Raw genomic sequence first — 21,824 nt, 5'->3', positions numbered from 1 at the left:
CCTTTCTTAAATGATTAATAATTGAGACAAAGGTTTCTAGTAAGAATGCCCGTCAGGCAGCTACGTTAAAGTTTCACACCAGTGTTCTGACGTTTATGTAAAAATGATTGTGGTGTCCAGTGGACACAATTGACTTCTATGATACCATTGACATAAAAGAAGGCTTCAAAATTTTCTGAATAAATAGGAATCTTTTAAACAGACCTTTCATTCCAGTAGATAGATTAGAATTACTGAACCCTACCTTTACCTCAGCAAGTGACGAAGAACCCGACACGACCCAAGAGACAGATCTCATGAACTTTGCTGATAGATAAGAAAGGTTTGTATCCCTCAATATGGACCAAAGGGTTCAATACATACATAAATAAAGTTGAGCGGTGATTAGCATCTTCTCGGCAGATATCATCATAAATCCTACAAATATGGGTACACAACAGCTAGTACAGTATGAAATGCAATAAAACCTGTACAGCGCAGACCCTGTTAAGAAGGAAACGTATAAATATGGATTTAACAAAACAGAAAAGGAAATATTTGTTTTCACTTCGCTTTACATCGCACCGACACAGATAGATCTTATGCGACGTTGGAATAGGAAAGCGTGTCGGTAGATTTACTGGCACGTAAAAGAACTCCTGCGGAACTAAATTCCGGCACCTCGGCGTCTCCGAAAACCGTACAAGAGTAGTTAGTGGGACGTAAAACAAATAACATTTTTTAAATATTATTATTAGGAATAGGAAAGTGCTAGGAGTGGGAAGTGGCCGTGTTCGATTCTTAGCTGGGGCGGATATTTTAAGTCTGTCTGGTTAATTTCTCCAGCGCGGGAGCTGGGTGTCTGTGTTCGTCTCAATATAACATACAACACATTGCACTACAAACCACCACAGAATCGCGCTATAGCGAATACATCCCTCCTATACCGGTTGCCACCAGGAAGGGCGTCTTGTCGTAAAACTGGGCTTATATTTCCGACCCTAAGGAGTTGAGAGAGGGCCAGGAAGAAGAAGCAGGTATATAACTCATTAAGGGACTTTGCCTACCAGGATTACTGCTGTCCTCTTGTCGACTTAGACTACATCCCCGATGTCTCCTGCCTGTCGTGTGAAGCGACTAAGTGAGCAACACCACCGCTCCTTCGGGCCCTCTACTTGTGTCCGCCTCCCGAGCGAGTTAGCTGTGCGGTTAGGGGCGCGAAGCTGTGAGCTTGCACCCCACTGCCGGCAGCCCTGAAGATGGTTTTCCGTGGTTTTCCATTTGCACAGCAGCCAAATGTTGGGGATGTACCTTAATTAAGGCCACGGCCACTTCTTTCCCACTCCTAGGCCTTTCCTATCTCATAGTAGCCATAAGACTATCTGTGTCGGTGCGACGTAAAGCAAATTCTAAAAATAAAATAAAAAACCTGTGTCCACCTCCTCGCCTTAATTTTCCCCTGTCTGACCTCCCTTTATCAACTCTTGTTCTCTTCCGACCCCGACGGTATTAGGTTTGTGGCTCGAGAGACCCTTTGATTTTCACGTTATCCCAAATTTCAACCACCAACAACTCTATCAGGACTTGAGTTACTCAGCTTGGTGCCGACTGAACTGTTTGAGGAATGGTGGTTGTGGTGGTGGTGATAAATGTTTTAAGGTGAAACAAACACCTTTGGGGTCCAAAAATGTCATTTTTCATTTTTTTTATGTAATATGAAATGCCGTTTTTGAATCAGTTTTAGTATTTCGTCGATATTTTCCATGTTATGAGCTAAAGAGTGCAGGGTCGTCACTCATCTTAGCCTTTTAAATTCAAGAAGCTTTCCAACAATTGAGTAAGTTTGTCGCTCGTCGTCTGTAAAGCGTGTTTTTCAAAATTATTCCCCCTGATAACTCTCGGAGTTTCCAAGATACTCAGTTAAAATGTAGTACTCTCACTCAGTGTGCAGAGAAGAACAACCTGTAGTAGAACTGATCCTCTGTCTTTCGAGGTTTAATTTTGTTAATGGTGGAAATTTGAAGAAAACTTTTGTGCTTAAAAAACAACTCAATAAAAAATATGATTACTTCAAATAATTCTCTTATTTTACTAGGGCTTGTAGGTACAACAACGTTAAGTAGTTTAAAAGAGAATCATTGAGAAATATTGATATTCGTAACTGTTATAAGAAAAAAGTGTCTACATTATACAGCCGCCAATTTGAATAACTGATTTTCGGTAATGACATGCACTATGTGACTTTTACATAAATAGTCATGTTGTGGAAGAATTGTATATTTTTCTCAACAAATTTAATTTTAGTCACTCTTTCTGCTGCTGAGAAAGGAAAGGTGTCCTTAAGTGTGCTTTTTAGTTGTTAAAGGTGTTGGTCCCGCCTTAAGAGGAAGTACAACTGGGGAACCATCTTATATATAACACTAATTAGAGGGAAAAACTGGAAGGCATCCGGCACTTCGAAAAATAAAGATATCGTCCAAAGAGAGACAAGGGCCAGGAAGGGCGTGGGAATGGGAGATTCTCTTGGCCTCGCATACTCTTCTACCTTCGGGGTCGGAAAAAAACAAGAGTTGACCAAGGGAGGTTGGATAGGATAGATGAAACTGAAGTGCCTCTCATAATTATGTAGGAACAATGCTAGGACTTCGTGGTTGCCAACTCACGCTTTCAAGTTAAGCGCCTGGGGTCCCCTTTAGTCGCCTCTTACGACAGTCGAGGAATGCCGTGAGTTTTATTCTACTGTCCTCACCCACAAGTGGATATCTGTCTGAGGACTGGTCATGACGAATTAAGGCCACACTGCACAAATTGGAAATTAGACTCCTCAGTATGTGACTGTAGATTTTCACAACAGGCTGGGACCTACATTATTGAGCAATGCCCCAGGAGGTAGACCAAAGTCTACTCTGCAATCGCCAACCTGACGTTTTGAAACGTAGCCGAAATGAAATTATATAAGCCACACCAGGAGTAGCGGAATAGAACAAGTTACTGGACATCAGACTTTAACCTGCTCAGAGATAAATGCGTATATTATATGTACATTTTGTAAATATTTATCTGTTCATTTCATTGTAAATAGCTGTCATGATCCGTAATGTCCTTCGTGGTTCTACGGTTTCTTTTGCCGGTACTCTCATTATCCTACGAGTTGGCCCTCTTCTATTTTCCCCTGACCAGTGTTAGAGGAGTAGAGTTGTTAGTTATATATTTTTTTTGTTGAAGGAGAAGGGGGGACTACGAAAAATGCAAAACTGCAGAGTGTATTACGTTTACAATGTTTTATTCTTAAAGGCATTATACACCCATTACAATACCTTATTTCCGTTAACACACAGTCGATCTACATATTATCAGAAAAAATAGTTCACTGAAAAACTTACATACAGAGTGCTGAACTCGACATTGCTCGCTGTTCCTTAACATAAATCCTCAACCTACAATAATTTCTTCACTGTTGTGGCCAGCCGTGAATGGAACTTCCTTCTGCAGGAGGTCAGAAGGATATCAAACCATGGAAGATTTGAAGGGGTGAAAGTTCCTTTTAGGGATGATTGTAAGTATCTGGGTGTTAATATAAGGAAAGATCTTCATTGAGGTAATCACATAAATGGCATTGTAAATAAATAAAGGATACAGATCTCTGCACATCGTTATGAGGGTGTAGTAAGGATGTAAAATCTCTGGTAAAACCCCAACTAGAGTATGGTTCCAGTGTATGGGACCCTCACCAGGATTACTTGATTCAAGAACTGGAAAAAATCCAAAGAAAAGCAGCTCGATTTGTTCTGGGTGATTTCCGACAAAAGAGTAGCGTTACAAAAATGTTGCAAAGTTTGGGCTGGGAAGAACTGAGAGAAAGGAGACGAGCTGTTCGACTGAATGGTATGTTCCGAGCTGTCAGCGGAGAAATGGCGTGGAATGACATTAGTAGACGAATAAGTTTGAGTGGCGTCTTTAAAAGTAGGAAATATCACAATATGAAGATAAAGTTGGAATACAAGAGGACAAATTGGGGCAAATATTCATTTATAGGAAGGGGAGTTAGGGACTGGAATAAATTACCAAGGGAGATGTTCAATAAATTTCCAATGTCATTGAAATCATTTAAGAAAAGGCTAGGAAAACAACAGATAAGGAATCTGCCACCTGGGCGACTGCCCTAAATGCAGATCAGTATAAATTGATATATAAAAGCAGGTGCTCAAAATACCTCCATGAGACGACCTCGTAGTGTGGCAGTTTTATTCTTCTTCTTCGTCGTCATCGTCTCCTGGCCTGTCTTCTTCTTCTTCTTCTCCTTATATCATTCATCAATAGTGTTAGAGAGTACTCAGCTGTGGTTCCCTGCATAGTTATCCTTATCCCGACCCCCATTTTGTGATGTTTGTCGCCCACAATTATAACATGAAGACTGTAACATTCGTCAGTGTGAGAAAGTTTTGGAATTGGACAAATTAATTGTAAATAACAGTAGGTTTATATTATTATTATTATTATTATTATTATTATTATTATTATTATTATTATTATTGTTGTAATTCATTGTATTTTAATCTCTTCGTAGATATTATGTTATTGTACTTAGGAAGCGAAATGTTCATTTATATTGTGTATTATAATATATATTTTATGTACAGCAGGATAGCATGGTAGCATTGCACTTTATTTGTCTCTTTTTTCATTTATTCAATATTTTAATGTTTTTATTTTGTGTTATTTATGTATTTCAGTGCATAAGAGTAAGACAGGGACACGTGTTCTTAACTCTGCCGGTTAAAATAAACCATACCTATCTATCTATACATGATACATCTTCATTACAGACCGTTATGCCTTTCAGCGTTCAGTCTGCAAGCCTCTGTGAATTTACTAAACGTCGCCACAATTCTCTATTTGTAACTAGTTCTATGGCCTCGTTTAGTTCTATATCTCTTATCTTTAAATCGTTAGGAACTGAGTCTAACCATCGTCGTCTTTGTCTCCTTCTACTCCATAACAGAGTCCATTATACTTCTAGGTAATCTACCCTCCTGCATTCGCCTCACGTGAGTCCACCACCGAATCCGGTATATGCGTACAGCTTCATCCACGGAGTTCATTCCTAACATAGCCTTTGTCTCCTCATTCCGTGTACCCTCCTGCAATTGTTTCCACCTGCTTGTAACAGCAATCATTCTCGCTTCTTTCATGTCTGTTACCTATAACTTATGAATAATATATCCTTGGCCTATCCAGCTTTCACTCCCGTAAAGCGAAGTCGGTCTGAAAACAGACCGATTGATGTAAAGATAGTTTTGTCCGGGAGCTGACTTCCTTCGTACAGAATACTGTTGATCGCAACTGCGAGCTCACTCCATTGGCTTTGCTGCACCTGTTATAACTCACTGCTTATTATACTACCATCCCGGGAGAGCACATATGCTAGTTATTTGAAATTATCTACCTGTTCCAGCTTTTTATCCCCAATCTGACATTCAACTCGTTTGGATTTCTTACCTACTGACCTACTGACAGCTTAAACAGTTAAAAAGTTTAAAGAAATAACATCTCATTTAGGTTTTTGTTTAAATTTCAATTGTTCTTCTTATTTCAGATGCGACGGAGAGAAAGAAACACTGGCTCAAGTTCTGGATTCTTGCCCCTACGGCGAAGTACTGAGAAACTCAAGTCACACAAGGTAAGATCATTGTTTGTAGAATAACTCTGCAGTAAAAACTTTCGTGTACATGAAGAGGTCCACGAAATTGTCTATGACAGTGTGTACAAGACGAACTGGCATAATTGCCATTAAAGATAATGACAAGAAAGGCTTCATTATCGAGCCGATCATCCGATTCGAGCACTATGTCGGTCAACCTGCTGAAATCTTCTAACTCTGGTGTCCACCGTACTGTTCTACAAAAACAAGTATCAACTGAATGAAATAGAGATTATCGCCCTAATTGTTGGTGCTCGTAGCAAAATACCTGTCTTGTTCATGGAATTCTGGAAAAAGTTCGAGCTGCCTATGAACATCATTGAAAGTATTGCTACCAACACCAGACGTGGATTTGTAAACATTCTTGGATCCCACTTGTTCGGACCTCCATAATTTAAAAAACGTACTATCGCTATCTTTCTGTGACTTAAAAACTTCTGTATCCCGATACGCTATACTTCGTTAATTGTGGCGGTGTCGTCGCGATTGCGAACACAAAATATTTGGGAAGAGTGCCAGCTCGTTCCAGGGTTTTCCACCCCTCTTTCAGTTGCGTCTTGATTGCAGAGAACCCATTAATAGTCTCGATGTACCTCGATTGCAGACACTATTTCCTACAGATAAGCTTTCGTGAAATAAAGCATCTATATTCCATTTCTATTACTAGTGCAAGTGCGTGAAATTTCATTGTTAGTGCCAACTGGGACTGCGTGCCTCCCCCTCTTTTAGAGCATCTAGCTTATTTTTTAGGCAGCCCTGCCGTGGGGCTCAATTTAAAGAAAAATTGGTCACAAATAGTAAATATAATGTATTTTAACATATTTTCACGTAAGGTTTAAATGCTCAAAGTTGAATCTTAATAGAGAGGTAAACATTATTAAAATCTGTTCAAATTAAGTTCTGTTTCAGACCTTTAGTAATTAACTTTAGAAAATACTGTAATTTTTACTTTGCACTTCTTCGTTTTCTCCTTCAAACAAATCCATGTGGTAACATCATTTTACTAATTCTAAATTGTCTGTAACTCTAACCATGCGATGAAGCACGTGGCTTAACTTTCTCAGTCTCAATAACTTCCATAATAGCACAACAACGATTAATGAAAAGAAACAAGCAAACGAACTAATAACTCAACACAGTGGTGGAGGTAACGTTCTGTATTAGTGATGGGTATGTCGAATGTTTTAGGCTATCGGTAGAGTACCGATTGTGAAGCGTGACTATAGAATGAAAATTCACAATTTTCGAGTGAAGTGATTGGAAACTGAAATACCTGCGTTGGTCTATAAAATAAGTTAAAATGTCCCGATTAAAGTAATTGTGGTCATTGTGTTTCATCTATATATATAAAATAAGAGTTTTGTCTGTACATTGCTCAGAATTAGAAAAAAATGGTATTTCTGTATCGGTCATGTCCATAGATAAGAGTTTTGTCTGTACATTGCTCAGAATTAGAAAAAAATGGTATTTCTGTATCGGTCATGTCCATAGTAACATGAAAATGCACTTTTTACTTTTCCGTAATTTCTGTCTGTCTGTCTGTCTGTCTGTCTGTATGTATGTACACGCATCACGAGAAAACGGTTGAAGAGAATTTAATGAAAATCGGTATGTGAAGTCGGGGGATGAGCCTCTACAATCTAGGCTATAAATCATTTTGTTCACGCTGAGTGAAATGGTAGTTTAGGGGAAGGCCTAAAATTGAATTCTCAACTATTTATGTTATTAGTGGTCATATTTTAAAGAAAATGGGTATGTAAAGTTGGGGAATAAGTTGCTACAATCTAGGCTATCAATAATTGTATTCACGCTGAGAAAAATGGTAGTTTAGGGGAAGGGGTAAAATTCAATTCTCAAATATTGTTATTAGTAGTCCTATCTTGATGAAAATCGGTATGCAAAGTCAGGAAATAAGTCACTATAGTCTAGGCTGTAAATTATTTTATTCACGCTGAGTGAAATGGTAGTTTAGGGGAAGGCCTAAAATGTAATTCTCAAATATTTCTTATTAGAGGTGTAACCGATGAATGCTACATAACTAAGGTTATATAGTATTAAATTTCCTATTATTCATGTCTTATACATTGTTACTGTACTGGCTATGATCACAAAGATATTCATGAATTTGGATTTTTGTTACTAAGTACATATCAGCGCCGAGTAACGAGAAAATGGGTAAACAGTATTTAATGAAAATCGGTATGTAAAGTCGGTGAATAAGAAACTACAGTTTATATATGGTACAAAATGTTTCACAAATCACAGAGTCGAAAGAAAACTAAATGTGAAGGCCTACAATATAGAAAGCTCATAACATTGATCAACAATAATATTACATTGACCATTGTTTGTCGTGATATGCTTTGTGTCTTCTGTTGCCCCTCATCTCCGGTAGATAGGATTACTGCTGCGTACAGAGTATTTTTCATTTGATGTTGTTGTTAGTTGCTTTACGTCGCACCGACACAGATAGGTCTTATGGCGACGATGGGACAGGAAAGGCCTAGGAGTTGGAAGGAAGCGGCCGTGGCCTTACTTAAGGTACAGCCCCAGCATTTGCCTGGTGTGAAAATGGGAAACCACGGAAAACCATCTTCAGGGCTGCCGACAGTGGGGCTCGAACCCACGATCTCCCGGATGCAAGCTCACAGCCGCGCACCTCTACGCGCACGGCCAACTCGCCCGGTTTTTTTCATTTGATTTACGTTGCACCGACATAGATAGGTTTTTATGGCGACGATGGGATAGGAAAGGGCTAGGAGTGCCTTAGGCCTTAATTAAGGTACAGGCCCAGCATTTGACTGGTGTGAAAGTGGGAAACCACGGAATACCATCTTCAGCGCTGCCAACAATGGAGTTCGAATCCATTGCAAGCTCACAGCTGCGCACCGCTAACCACACGGTCAACTCGCCCAGCCGTACAGTGTGTAACAGCCTGTCTGAATATTGATGGGAAGTAGCTGGGGAATTAGATAACTTTCTTCTTTAGCATGCCATTCCCCTGGTTTATAAATTTTCTGATACTACTGGTACGTAACACACTGGATCATCATAGCATTCGGGCTATTCAATCCCTACTCTGAGGCACTGATTGGAATGAACAGTGTGCATATTTAGCGGAATAATGGCAGATGAGTGTTCATGGCAATCTGCGGCCTGGTCATCCCAGCTCTGGAACTTTGGACTATTAGATTGGCACCGCAATCTAACCGCAGCACTGTTCATTAAAAGTGATAAAACGCGCGGCTTTCCATTTGATCGAGTATTTTATATGATAGCATTGCTTTTAATCGCTACATTCATACTTACGTTTTTGTAATGACCTATGTTGATTTCAGTTAGGAAAACCACAAAGTCAGTCTTTCTGAGAATCCCGTAGCGAAGCACGGGTACATCAACTAGTTTTAAATAAATTGCATTTTTGTGTCCCTAACCACGGACGCAGTATTTTTGTATTGGCACAGGCCAGAGCAAACTATAGCTTCCACCGAAGTCCCAGTCTCATCCATGGCTGTGACAATATGGAAGCTGTTAGGGTATGGGTGGTGCTGAGTAATGACATTTGGAGCACAACTAGTGTCTGGGTGTTATGCCAGGTGTTGCTAATAGGATCAGTCGTGCTGCAATAACACTTTCTGGTCCAGTGAGGAAAGCAATGGCAAGCTACCTCACTCCTCATCTTGTCTAGTACGCCTCATTTGGGCTCTGCCATTGCTTTTTGCGGTTTCCCTGTAACTGCACAGCCTTTGGTGGTGTTATTTGAGGATCCAACCAGCCTCTGGACTGATGACCTAACAGACAGACAACCACAAGTTAATGAATGTAAGATCGTCTTTTCATAAAATAACAAATGTTAGGTAATTTCAGGCGAAGGTTTGGTTTACACCTTATTGTAATGACACCACATATTAAAGTAATGTGTATTCGGGAGATAGTGGGTTCGAACCCCACTGTCGGCAGCCCTGAAGATGGGTTTCCGTGGTTTCCCATTTTCGCACCAGGCAAATGGTGGGGCTGTACCTTAATTAAGGCCACGGCCGCTTCCTTCCCACTCCTAGCCTTTTCCTGTCCCATCGTCGCCATAAGACCTATCTGTGTGTCGGTGCGACGTAAAGCAACTAGCAAAAAAAAAAAAAAAAAAAGAAAGAGTAATGTGAATACAGCAAACTAAACTAAATGAAAAGACAGCATATTTTCCTAGGACCAAGTAATGGTGCATATAATAATTTAAAAATTATTCCATTCATTTAAGGTTAATGTCGTCGCCATAAGACCTGTCTGTGTCAGTGTGACGTAAATCAAATAGAAAAAAAGAGTTAACGTTCAACATTAGTGGTTCATGGCCATCCGACACAGAGTTTTCCCAAAGTCCCTTACAAGTAAGAAGACTACAGGAACTAAGTGGACCGAGGAGAGAAAGCTGGCTCATAGTCAGCAAATGAAGGAGTATTGGAAGAAGAAGAAAGCAACAACTTTACCCAAGAGTAGATACGAGCCCCGTGGTCCTCAGTAGGCCTAAACGACAAAGAAGAATTAGTGGTTCATGGTTAGTATATGGAAAGTATTTATAAAGACTATAGCATGATTATCTATTGACAAAGTGCACCATAATATTGCATTTATCATTATACAACTTTCAGTCAGATATCTATTCATTTATAATAAATAACTGACTTCACACCATATCGAAAGAGGAGGCCGATTTCGTCGCTGACTAGTGGAAACAATTGGAATTTGCGATCCGAATGAACAACCGAATGCAAACGGAAACAATCGGTTGTAACGGTAGTTGACGACTATCGAATAATTCGGTAGTTTTCATTCGAGAGTCCCATCACTATGACGACTAGAGCACAACTGGATTGGTTAAGGCGGGTGGAAGAGAGGTGGAAAGGAAAACCTTGGAACGAGCTGGCACTCTTCCCAAATATTGTGTGTCCGCAATCAACACACAACCATTGCGGCAACCCATAGTTGCGGGAAGTCGATCATTCATTCAATATATATCAAATTGCTGACGTAAAATTTATTTGTATCTGTATTTACACAGTTAGGCCCGAAATAAGAGGATAGTGCGGGGAACGTGACCCCAGCCAACGGCGTACCTGTAAGAGAGACGAGTGTAATAAACACGGAAATACTTGGGGACCATATGCTGTAACTAAGTCTGTCGTAGCTTCTATTTGCTTGGGCCAGATTTCTGACCTTCATCTTTCCTATGTGACCTCCTAAGGTCAGCTTTCTTTTACAGATTCATTCATTTTCGTGTCTGGATTAAATAACGTTTTGACACTGCGTAGCAACAGTTATGACTGCCTACATCCACATATAATATCTTGTTTTAACATGAGTTCTTCATCGAGAACAGACCCGTAAGTGATCTAGCACCTGTGAGTTACCGTATTCTCACAGCTCATCGCTGCTGTCGAACAGCCTCTTCTTCGGGTTGAACTTACAGCGTGATACTCACCTCCTCACCCAATTCGTTGTCCTGCTCCATGTCTAAATGGTTAGCGTGCTGGCCTTTGGTCCAGTGGGTCCCGGGTTCGATTTCCGTGAGGGTCGGAGATTTTAACCTTAAAATGGTTACCGTAATTCCCTTGGCTCGGGGATTGATTTTTGTGCTGTCACCAACATCCCTGCAACTCTCACACACCACACATAAGACTATCCTCCACCACAATAACACGCAGTTACCTACATATGGCAGATGCCGCCCACCCTCATCGGAGGGTCTGCCTTACAAGGGCTGTACCCGGCTAGAAGTAGTCACACGAAATTATTGTTATTTTACCCTATTCGGTAGGATCAAGATCAAAGGCATATAATAACGAGACTCGCCACTCATGGATTCCACCATAAGATATTTCAATCAGAACAGTCGACAGCCAGAGTGACAACCGTGAATGTGTTCTATGTTATCAAAGGTGTACCAAGTATCATCTAACGACGTGCCGCAAAAGAACAAAATCTTTTAGTGAAAACAGTAAGCATTATTGCACATTCTGGCGATCCTTTTTCCTTTGTGTTTACAACAAAGAATCTACAGTCGAACCTCGATATCTCGAATTTTCAGTATCTCGAAATAACTTGAATTTCCCGGCCGTTTGTCCTATTCTTGACGGGTATTTATTTCTCTATTACTCGAAATTCGGTTACACGAGTTTCTCGATTTCTCGAAGCAAACGTTTCTTCCCTTGAAGCAAAAAAATACTCTGTAACTCGGATTTTGTTCAACACTGACTGTGCAATACAGCATTTGTAGTTTGTGAGAAACAAGTAAAGAAAGGTTTAGAGTGATGCTGGGAGCTAATATGACGGGAACTGGAAAACAAACTTCTAGTGATCGGAAAATCGGCGAAGCCTTATTCGGGTGTGAATTCATTACCGGCTATGTACGAAAGCAACCTCGGAAGTCCTGGATGACAAGCTCCATTCACGAACTTGGCCGCGTGGTTTCGAACCTACATACAGAGTCAGTCGAATATAAATGGCAGTGTTACTCACAGCAATAAATGTTGTTGAGAAGTATGTGGAAGGAAAGAAGGTTAACTGGAAAATCAGAACAGACGAACGGATTTTTTCCCAAGATGCTTGTATGTACTGTATTCTATCTTCTAAAAAGTTACTATAATAAGGCTCATAATTAAAGCGATGTCGTAAAATACGAGTTTGTTAGTATATTTTTAAATACTGTATTCAGGACAAGACCGTAGATACATATGATACAATTATGTGCTATACATGCTCAAAAACGTATTTTCTACGGTATATCTCGAAATGTCCGCCTCTGTGGTGTAGTGGTTAGCGTGATTAGCTGCCACCCCCGGAGGTCCGGGTTCGATTCCCGGCTCTGCCACGAAAATTTGAAAAGTGGTACGAGGGCTACTCAGCCTCGGGAGGTCAACTGAGTAGAGGTGGGTTCGATTCCCACCTCAGCCATCCTCGAAGTGGTTTTCCGTGGTTTCCCACTTCTCCTCCAGGCGAATGCCGGGATGGTACCTAACTTAAGGCCACGGCCGCTTCCTTCCCTCTTCCTTGTCTATCCCTTCCAATCTTCCCATCCCTCCACAAGGCCCCTGTTCAGCATAGCAGGTGAGGCCGCCTGGGCTAGGTACTGGCCATTCTCCCCAGTTGTATCCCCCGACCAAGAGTCTGAAGCTCCAGGACACTGCCCTTGAGGCGGTAGAGGTGGGATCCCTCGCTGAGTCCGAGGGAAAAACCGAACCTGGAGGGTAAATAGATGATGATGATGACGATATCTCGAAATTTCAATAACTCGAAATAAAATTTAGCTCCCGAGGTGATTCCAGATAACGAGGTTCCACTGTATATTATGATACCGAAGAAGAAAGCTCAATCCCTTATTTTCCTAATAAAACTTAAGTTGTCTCGTTAATCAGTTTGATAAACTTGCCGCAAAGCCGGGAAAGCCTGACTAAACTCCTGATCCGTATTGTAGAGAACCCTGGTCTAATCGATCAACTACCATCAACAGCAGCAGCAACCCTTCCCAAAGCACCGTCTTCCAACTTAGCTACACATATCGAATACTCCCACACTTGTCAAATTGTTCCTTTTAAACCACCCAAACTACATCCTGTATAAGTCTCCCTCGTCATGGGAGATGAACGTGGGAAGTGTTTTTCTAGGATTTCTGCTTTTCTGAAAGCTCACCTTTCAATTGGAATACTGTAAACAGCTTCTTTTATGTGGTGGTACAATTGGCAAGAAACACCCCGCAGCAGCCTTGTGGCTTGTTTGTGCAGGCGCGAGTCCGCATAGGAGAGAGTTATCAAGCCAGCCTCGAAGCTTGATGATCATCTGAAATGCACTAGGAGTTTGCTTTTCGTCACACCAGTGGCACAGCCAGGATCGGCCCATGGGGGGGGGGGTTAGTTACAAAATGCCGATAGAGCGTAATGAAGGTGCGTCTGTGGTGAGCGCATTATGAAATGAAATGGCGTATGGCTTTTTAGTGCTGGGAGTGTCCGAGGACAAGTTCGGCTTACCAGATGCAGGTCTTTAGATTTGACTCCCGTAGGCGACCTGCGCGTCGTGATGAGGATGAAATGATGATGAAGACGACACATACACCCAGCCCCCGTGCCAGCGAAATAAACCAATTCAGGTTAAAATTCCCTACCCTGCCGGGAATCGAACCCGCGACCCCTGTAACCAAAGGCCAGCACGCTAACCATTTAGCCATGGAGCCGGACAGCGCATGTATGTTTTGTCATTATGCCGATACTGATAGAAGTGAATTATGTTAATATTCAGATTGCAGAACACTACAAAATCTTACATTGAAATACGGAACAAGAACAATACGCCAAGAAGCAGGGGGGGGGGGGGGTATGTGGTACTCCCACGTCGCGCGTCCCAGGTGGCGGTTAGGGGGCCCTAACCGGCTTGCTGGCGAGCTTAAGCGAAATAAAATACCTCTCGCGGACCAAACACACATCGAATTAGAACCACGAGCCTACTTGTAATAGCACCACTATGAGTACTGCACGTGCAGACAAACTGTAATGAAACAGATACGTACATCACACAAAGTATCCACAGTATCGTTGGGTGTATTTTTGTCGACCATGAAGTCGAATTCTTTGAAAGCAAACCACCTGGACATGTAAACAGTACCTGCATCTGTAAATAATGAGAGACTTTTTAATCCGGGACTTTTCTGTATGACGCCAGTAAAGTTGTCATTTTCTTCTTTAACTCTTGAACTGGCATTTTCATTTCCTCACCTATGTCCTTCCATGCGTCCTCGCGCATACTTTTGTTGTGATAACTATCCCCTGTGGAGGACGCAGATGAAGAATACACCCACAGTATCGCCTGCCTGTTGTAAGAAGTGACTAAAAGGGGCCCAGGAGCTCTCAACTTGGGAGTGTGGGTTGGTGACCACGGGGCCCTTAGCTGAGTCCTGGCATTGCTTCCACTTACTTGTGCCAGGCTCCTCACTTTCATCTATCCTGTCCGACCTAACTTGGTGAACTCTTGTTCTTTTCCGACCCCGACGGTATTAGAGGATTCGAGGCCTAGGAGGTCTTTCATTTTCACGCCCTTCGTGGCCCTTGCCTTTCTTCGTCCGTTACTTCATTTTTCGAAGTGACGGATCCCTACTTTTTTCTTCTTTTTTCTCTTTGTCTACCCCGCTGTGGGTGGAGGACGCAGACGAAGAATACACCCACGGTATCCCCTGCCTGTCGTAAGAGGAGACTAAAAGAGGCGACCAAGGGATGATTGCATCAGAACCATGAAACTCCTTGTGATTAGTACCATCATGCGGGGAACATCATGGGTCGCCTTTACTTGCGAGTAGTACCACTCTGTTAGGTACTCAATAGTTTTGTGATTCGTAGCAGTAGAGCGGGGTTCACTGTGGATTTCCAGTACCTGTGATTAGTACCACTAAATGCGGAATAGCACAGGAATACCGGCGCCCGTGCTTAGTACACCGAGGTGAGGAACACTATGGGTCTGGGTTGCCTATGCGATTCGCCATTATGTGAGAAACACCAGAGGTCTGCGTTACCTGTACGACGTACAATACTTGTGAATAGTACCATAATGTTTGGAACACCGTGAGTTTACGCTACCTTTGATTAGTACCGCAACCTGAGAAATACCATGGTTCTCCATTACTAGCGATAAGTGCCATTATGAGGCACCGTTGACATGGATATTGAACTCCTTTAGACAACAAGCATCATCGATACAGGATTGTGCTTTGGAAGCAGTCCCTTGGTCCGTAATACTGTTTCTGGTCAGGCGAGGCATTGCGGGTCGGATCCACTGATTGTTTCAAATTCATATTCATTCCTTCATTCTTCATCATCACGTTTTAAATTCTGGTCAGTGGCTGAATTTTGTACTTTTAAATTGTCATTGCATTTCGTCTCATTTCGTACCATTAGGGGCCGATGACCTAGATGTTAGGCTCCTCTAAACAAGCATCATCATCATTGTTGTGATAACTAGCACTTTTAGGATTCCACAAGATCTCTTTACATTTATACAGCTATATCAGAGCTATACAAATTTCATTCTCCATTTCGCCGCGGTAGAACCACCCCAGCACCCGTCTCAACTGAACGAACACAGCGCATTGAAATCCCTTTGCCGCGGGACAAAATACCGCTCCGATTTGGCTCGACCCGCGCCAAGTTCGAGCGCGACAGTGTTCGTCTTGCCGCGCGACCCGGCTTGGCATCACAAACATGATGTTACGCGTAACACAAACGAAAGAGTTTGCCGCGCTCGAACTGATACGTGCGGCAGCCGCGCGCAGTCGATACCCGGCTTAAGGAGCGCGCACGTGTTCGACCTAGCATCAGTAGCCAGTCTGAATCTCAGCTGTTAACGTGGTGAGACAGTTATCATTGCAACACCGTATTATAGTTTGTAAAACTTGTTTTAAGTACGAGTCGGCTCGACGGGTACGCGATGCTTTTGTTCAGCAATTTCCTGGTGAAGTGCCACCTTCATGAGCACAGAATGACGTAATTGTAAATAAATTTGAAACTACTGGCTCAGTGCTTAACAGCAAACACGCACCTATACGATCAGTTTAGTGCGAATCTTGAACGGTCGCCGAATAAATCACTTACAATATTACCACAACAGGTAGGGACTTCGGTTCCTTCTACACAGAGAGCTACAAAGCTGTTACACGGGCCCGTTGTTTAAAATCAGCTGATCCAGACACAAGAGTGAGATATTGTGAGTGGTATCTTGTATCACTGAATGATCGTGTTCTTTCGGATGAGGTCTGGTTTCATCTTAATGGTCGTGTGAACAGTCATAACTCCCGCTATTTGTGTGCAGAAAATCCTAATGGTGTTTATGAAGTCCCTCATTATGAAGGACGACACTTCCAGCATCTTTTATAAGGTAAGATTTCACATAAGAGTGAATACACGCATAAAGCTGGGCGGCCGCGCGCGACGTAAGTTGGGCTGAGGCAGCTGCTGTAGCGAAGAGTACAAACACCGTGCGCTCGGTCTGGATTTATAAGAGAGACCCTGTACATCTTCATTATAGACTCTTATGAACTTAAGCGTTCAGTCTGCAAGTCTCTGTCAATGAATTAACCGCCGCCGCAATCGTATTTGTGCAGCTAGCTCAATGGTCTTCTTTATGTCGACATCTCTGATAATTAAATCAATTCCAAGGGGAAGCCATGGCTGCCAGGGCACCGATTTTGTTTGAGACATTCATTTTCAACAAATTAAGCTAAAAAGCCACCTAATCGATACTTTATTTCTTTTGCCTTTGGCAAACTTAAAAATACATTAACAAACACAGTACATGTTTCGACCACTTAGTGGTCATCTTCAGCTGTATATAAAAAATCTTAGATGATAACATTTAAAAGCAAGCACATTGGATTTTAAAACTATATCCCATGGAAATCCAAAAACTATTGTTCTAGATGTTTTAAATGAATTGGAAGATGGGGGGGGGGGGGTTGGGGGTAAGGAGATTTATGTGAATGATACTTAAATTACAGTATCGTTTACAATTGTGTTTAAAAAACTTAAATGATGAAAAACATATTTAAAATATTTAAAAGCGTCTATGGTAAAATTCTTTTTGCTAAAATTAGGTGGCGTGAATAAAAAGTTCGTGTTTGTAATAATCTTCAGGCATTTGTGAGGAAATAATAACTTAATTAAAATTCGCGTCTGTGGTGCTGTTGAACACTTTGTTTTAAATAAACATACTTTAAAATATTCTAAAGTGTCTATGGTAAAGCACTTATTCAAAAACACTTGTGCTTGAATGAACGTTTGTCAGATGCACCAGTCTTCAGGTATTTATTGTTTATATTTAATAACTTCCTTGAGTGATATTCTTGTGGTTAAAAGGCCGTGTTGATTGTTTAACTTCCGAGAATTGCTCTTCGGAATGTGATAAAAGAAATTATGTTAGTCGCTTAACTTGTTAAAACCCTGTGGTGGCTTCTGCTATACAAAATGGCGATCTGATTCGGGCAGCTTGCCTCGCGATCTTATGTGGCAAATGTTTTATTGATAAGGCTAAGTTTAAAATTTTCTTTGTGAACCTGTTATTATCCATTCTACAACCGATGACAATAAAGTTCGGTGAATGAAGTCAGAACATTCGATCCGGCAACACTGGCGACACGCAACGCTGCACCTGCGTAGCAACAGGTTTTGACCACCTGCTTCCAACGTTGTTCATTTGAACATCGTGTGTCTTTAGTGCGTTGGTTCTGAACTGCGAACAGGAACATGAACGACCAAAAGATCAATGTGCAGTTTTGTATTAAGCCTGGCAAGACATCGAAAGAAACGCATGCGATGCTGTTACGTGTTTATGAAGTGTGTGTACGAGTGGTTCGCCCGTTTTCGAGGAGGCCGGGAAAGTGTTTCTGACAACCCCCGTAGCGGAAGACCGGCGACCGCCGTCAGTGACGAAAACACTGAGAAGGTGAGGACATTAATCACGCACATTCGGCGATTGAATGTGCGCATGATAGCGGATGAAGTGCAGATTAACAGTGAATCCGTGCAACAAATCGTTACCCAGAAATTAGGGAAGAGGAAAACTTGTTCTCGTCTTGTGCCACATCACTTGACGGACGATCAGAAGCAGGCATGTTTAGAGGCTTCACAGGATTTTGTCGAAACGTTGGATGCGACACCAAATTTCTTGAACTGTATTGTCACTGAGGACGAAACTTGGTGTCTCAGATACGACCCTGAAACGAAACGGCAATGCATGGAATAGCGTTCTCCGGGTATACCCTCGTCAGAAAAAGGTCAGTGCCGAAAAGTTACGCATCGAAACGATGCTCATCATCTTTTTCGATAGAGATTTGACGACATTCCTGACATCCAACGAAACGCGACGAGGCTTCTGAACACCATCCCAAAGGAAGCCTTCTTGCAAAGTTTCCAGGACATGTATCGCCGATCTCAGCAGTGCATAGTTATGGGAGGGGACTATTTCGAAAGACAGTAAGGTCACTGTCGTGCATTGTTCATCTAACTTGATAGTACAGGACTATTCACCGAACTTTATTGTTACAGGTTGTTTACAAGTGACCATACAATTGTAATCGTCGTTTCTTGATTGTAACAGTGGTTTTGTTTTTCTATAACTTGATAGATTTCATGTGATTTCCTTTTCATTTAAACTCCATTTCCGCACCTTGGTCCTAAAATTTTCGTGAGGATTTTTCTTTCTTGTTTTTCGATCATCTTTATTCGAGATCTGCAACTAATTATAATAGTTTCAGATGCATAAAGTACTTCTGTTTTAACTACTGTGTTATAACGTCGTATTTTTTATACATAGTTCTTTGACAGTATCTGTTCCAAGTAATTCTGTATGCTCTTTGAAGTTTTGCCATTCTTTGTTAGCTTGCTGATTTAATCCTGTTAGTTCTATAATTTCACGTAGATACTTCAGTTTGTCTACTTGGGCGATATTTCCATATTTGGTGATTAATGGTTAATTGTTGAAACCTGATATAGTCCCTTTCGTATACTTTGTTATGTCATAAGAAGTTTGGAATCCTGTTTTGGCTGCCATTTCATGGAGTTTTTCTACAGACTAGATTGATTTCTGTCTGTTGTTGCATAGGATAGCAAGGTCATCAGCAGATGCTAGGCAAGTAAGGTGAATTTTGTTTTGGATACATCTACCAGTATTGATACCTTTATTATTTATTTATTTATTTATTTATTTATTTATTTATTTATTTATTTATTTATTTATTTATTTATTTATTTATTTATTCAATGATGAATATAACAGGCTTTCGCCCAATTACAATGTTCACAATATTACAGTACAATTAATATTTGCACTTTAAAAATTAACTGAAAAAAAGCCAATACAAAGAATACAATGAACTACCCAAACAATACTAAGTTGGTAATACAATAATACAGTTACTACATTAATAATTATTTTACAGTGGTGCCTAACGCAAAGTAACACATTCAGATATACAGTTAAATTATACAGTCCTAGTCTTAAAATATGACACATTTTGCAAAATAATATTCTAAAAAGGGAAAAAACTGTTTAATTTATAGGTCATTTGAAAACTGTGAATTCAAATAGAAGAGAAATAAAAGAACAACTGTGAGAATGAAATAAGGCATGTAGCGCCTACAGAAAAAGGAGATAATATTCAGCAGTATGTGTATTATAGGAAAGTAGCCTATCACACGGCAATTCAGAGTTTCATTTTGCCGTATCCTAATCACTTTTCCAGAACTAAATACAAATGGAGAAAATTCATCCCCTTGTCTGACTCCTGTTTTGATTTCAAATGGTTCAGAAATTTTTTCTAAAAATTTTACTTTCGATGTTGTGTCGGCCATTGTCTGCTTGATCAATTCTCTTGTTTCCTTCTCAACTTGGAATTCTTCTAGCACGTTAAACACTGACCGTCGGTCTGCGTAGTCGTATGCCTTTTTCGAGTCAATAAATGTGACTATTGTTTGTCTGGTTTTCCGAATTTGAAGAATGGTTTTAAATTTGAACATTTGCTCTACATACGATCTCCCTTTTCGAAATCCTTCCTGATATTCACCAATTAAGTGCTCAGTTTGTTCTTCGAACCTATTAAACAGGGCTTTAGAGAGAATTTTATAGATGATCGACAGTAGAGAAATTCCTATGTAGTTAAAAACATTTAAGCTCTTTTAGGCTTTTTCAATCGTGAAATCACCAGCGTTTCGCCCCAGTGTAGCAGTGGGCTCATCAGTTGGATTGCTCCATCTTCCCAAGATGCTGGCGGCTAGTGCACCGTTGCGACACCACTACAAGCCTCCTATGGAGCACAATGCAGTGACGGTGCACTAGGGGAAGCTTGTGCCTCCACTTGTATAAATGCCTGCCTTTGGCCTTTATATAAAAATAAGGTTCCTAGAAGGAAACCATAATTTACTTTCATGGATTGTAGTTGTCCATAACTGATTTGTCCCCTTTCTTATGAAGCGGGTGAATTAATGCACACTTCCATTCGTTGTGGATTTTCTCAGAATGCCAGATGTCTTATAATATTTCGTGGAGGATCAGGGCAAATTTTTCGCCACCTAATTTCAATTATTATTATTATTATTATTATTATTATTACACTTTGGTAAAATCAAATGATTATAAGTATGACTCTCAGTAAGTTAAACTCAAATTGATAATGACATTTATTTAGATCTAAGGAGCCATTTTCGAGAGATATTTGTATGAAATTTGGAGTCAACAAGTGTAAGATTCGACGCCTCAAAAGGTGGAAACTGACTCAAGGCCTATGAAACTACCGCGAATGAAATAATCGGTTCTCTAGAGTATGCTCAGAGGAGGCCTCTTTGATAAAAGAGCCTTCTAAATGTCTCTCAGTCATGGCCATTCATCAATACTTCACATCACAGCCTGCAAGATCACATCGCCCATCTGTACTCTAACGATTCTCTTCGGTAATATGTCTCTCATTCATGGCCATCCATCAATACTTCACAACACAGCCTGCACTGTTGCTTGGTAACATCACGTCGCACATTATGTATCGGTAATTTCGTGACACACATTTTCAAATGGCCCCCAGCCACCAGACATATTTAGGTCAAAAATCCAGAAGAATATCTCGCGGTCCGGTATAATCGATGCCAGGGACCGACAAGGGGCCACGGCCCGACGATTGAGAATCACTGGGACCTGTTTAAAATAAAATAAAAAAATCTTTCGCTAATATTATCAGTAAGAAACTGATAATATTAACTAATAACATTAGTATTGTGTTTCATAGAGTTAATTTTTTTTTTTTGCTAGGGGCTTTACGTCGCACCGACACAGATAGGTCTTATGGCGACGATGGGATGGGAAAGGCCTAGGAGTTGGAAGGAAGCGGCCGTGGCCTTAATTAAGGTACAGCCCCAGCATTTGCCTGGTGTGAAAATGGGAAACCACGGAAAACCATCTTCAGGGCTGCCGATAGTGGGATTCGAACCTACTATCTCCCGGATGCAAGCTCACAGCCGCGCGCCTCTACGCGCACGGCCAACTCGCCCGGTCATAGAGTTATTAGCTAATAATGTTAGTAATTAGTTTATGAGTCAACATTATTAGATCTTCCTAATAATATTAGTAAATTGTT

The 21,824-nt window shown here is 41.0% G+C and overlaps 1 long non-coding RNA gene across 1 annotated transcript in view; it reads left to right on the top strand.

Moving 5' to 3' along the window:
- LOC137501266 (uncharacterized) overlaps positions 1–21,824 on the top strand; it is a 423,792-nt gene that overhangs the window by 362,905 nt on the left and 39,063 nt on the right. Inside the window, exon 2 of the long non-coding RNA XR_011018446.1 lies at positions 5,576–5,659. This is a non-coding gene — a long non-coding RNA (uncharacterized lncRNA). The remainder of the gene's footprint in view (positions 1–5,575; positions 5,660–21,824) is intronic.

The sequence above is a fragment of the Anabrus simplex genome, chromosome 6 (genome assembly GCF_040414725.1).
Source record: "Anabrus simplex isolate iqAnaSimp1 chromosome 6, ASM4041472v1, whole genome shotgun sequence".
NCBI classification, from domain to species: domain Eukaryota; kingdom Metazoa; phylum Arthropoda; class Insecta; order Orthoptera; family Tettigoniidae; genus Anabrus; species Anabrus simplex.
Note: the sequence above shows the minus strand (reverse complement) of the source record. Positions and strands in the feature narration are given on the sequence as shown.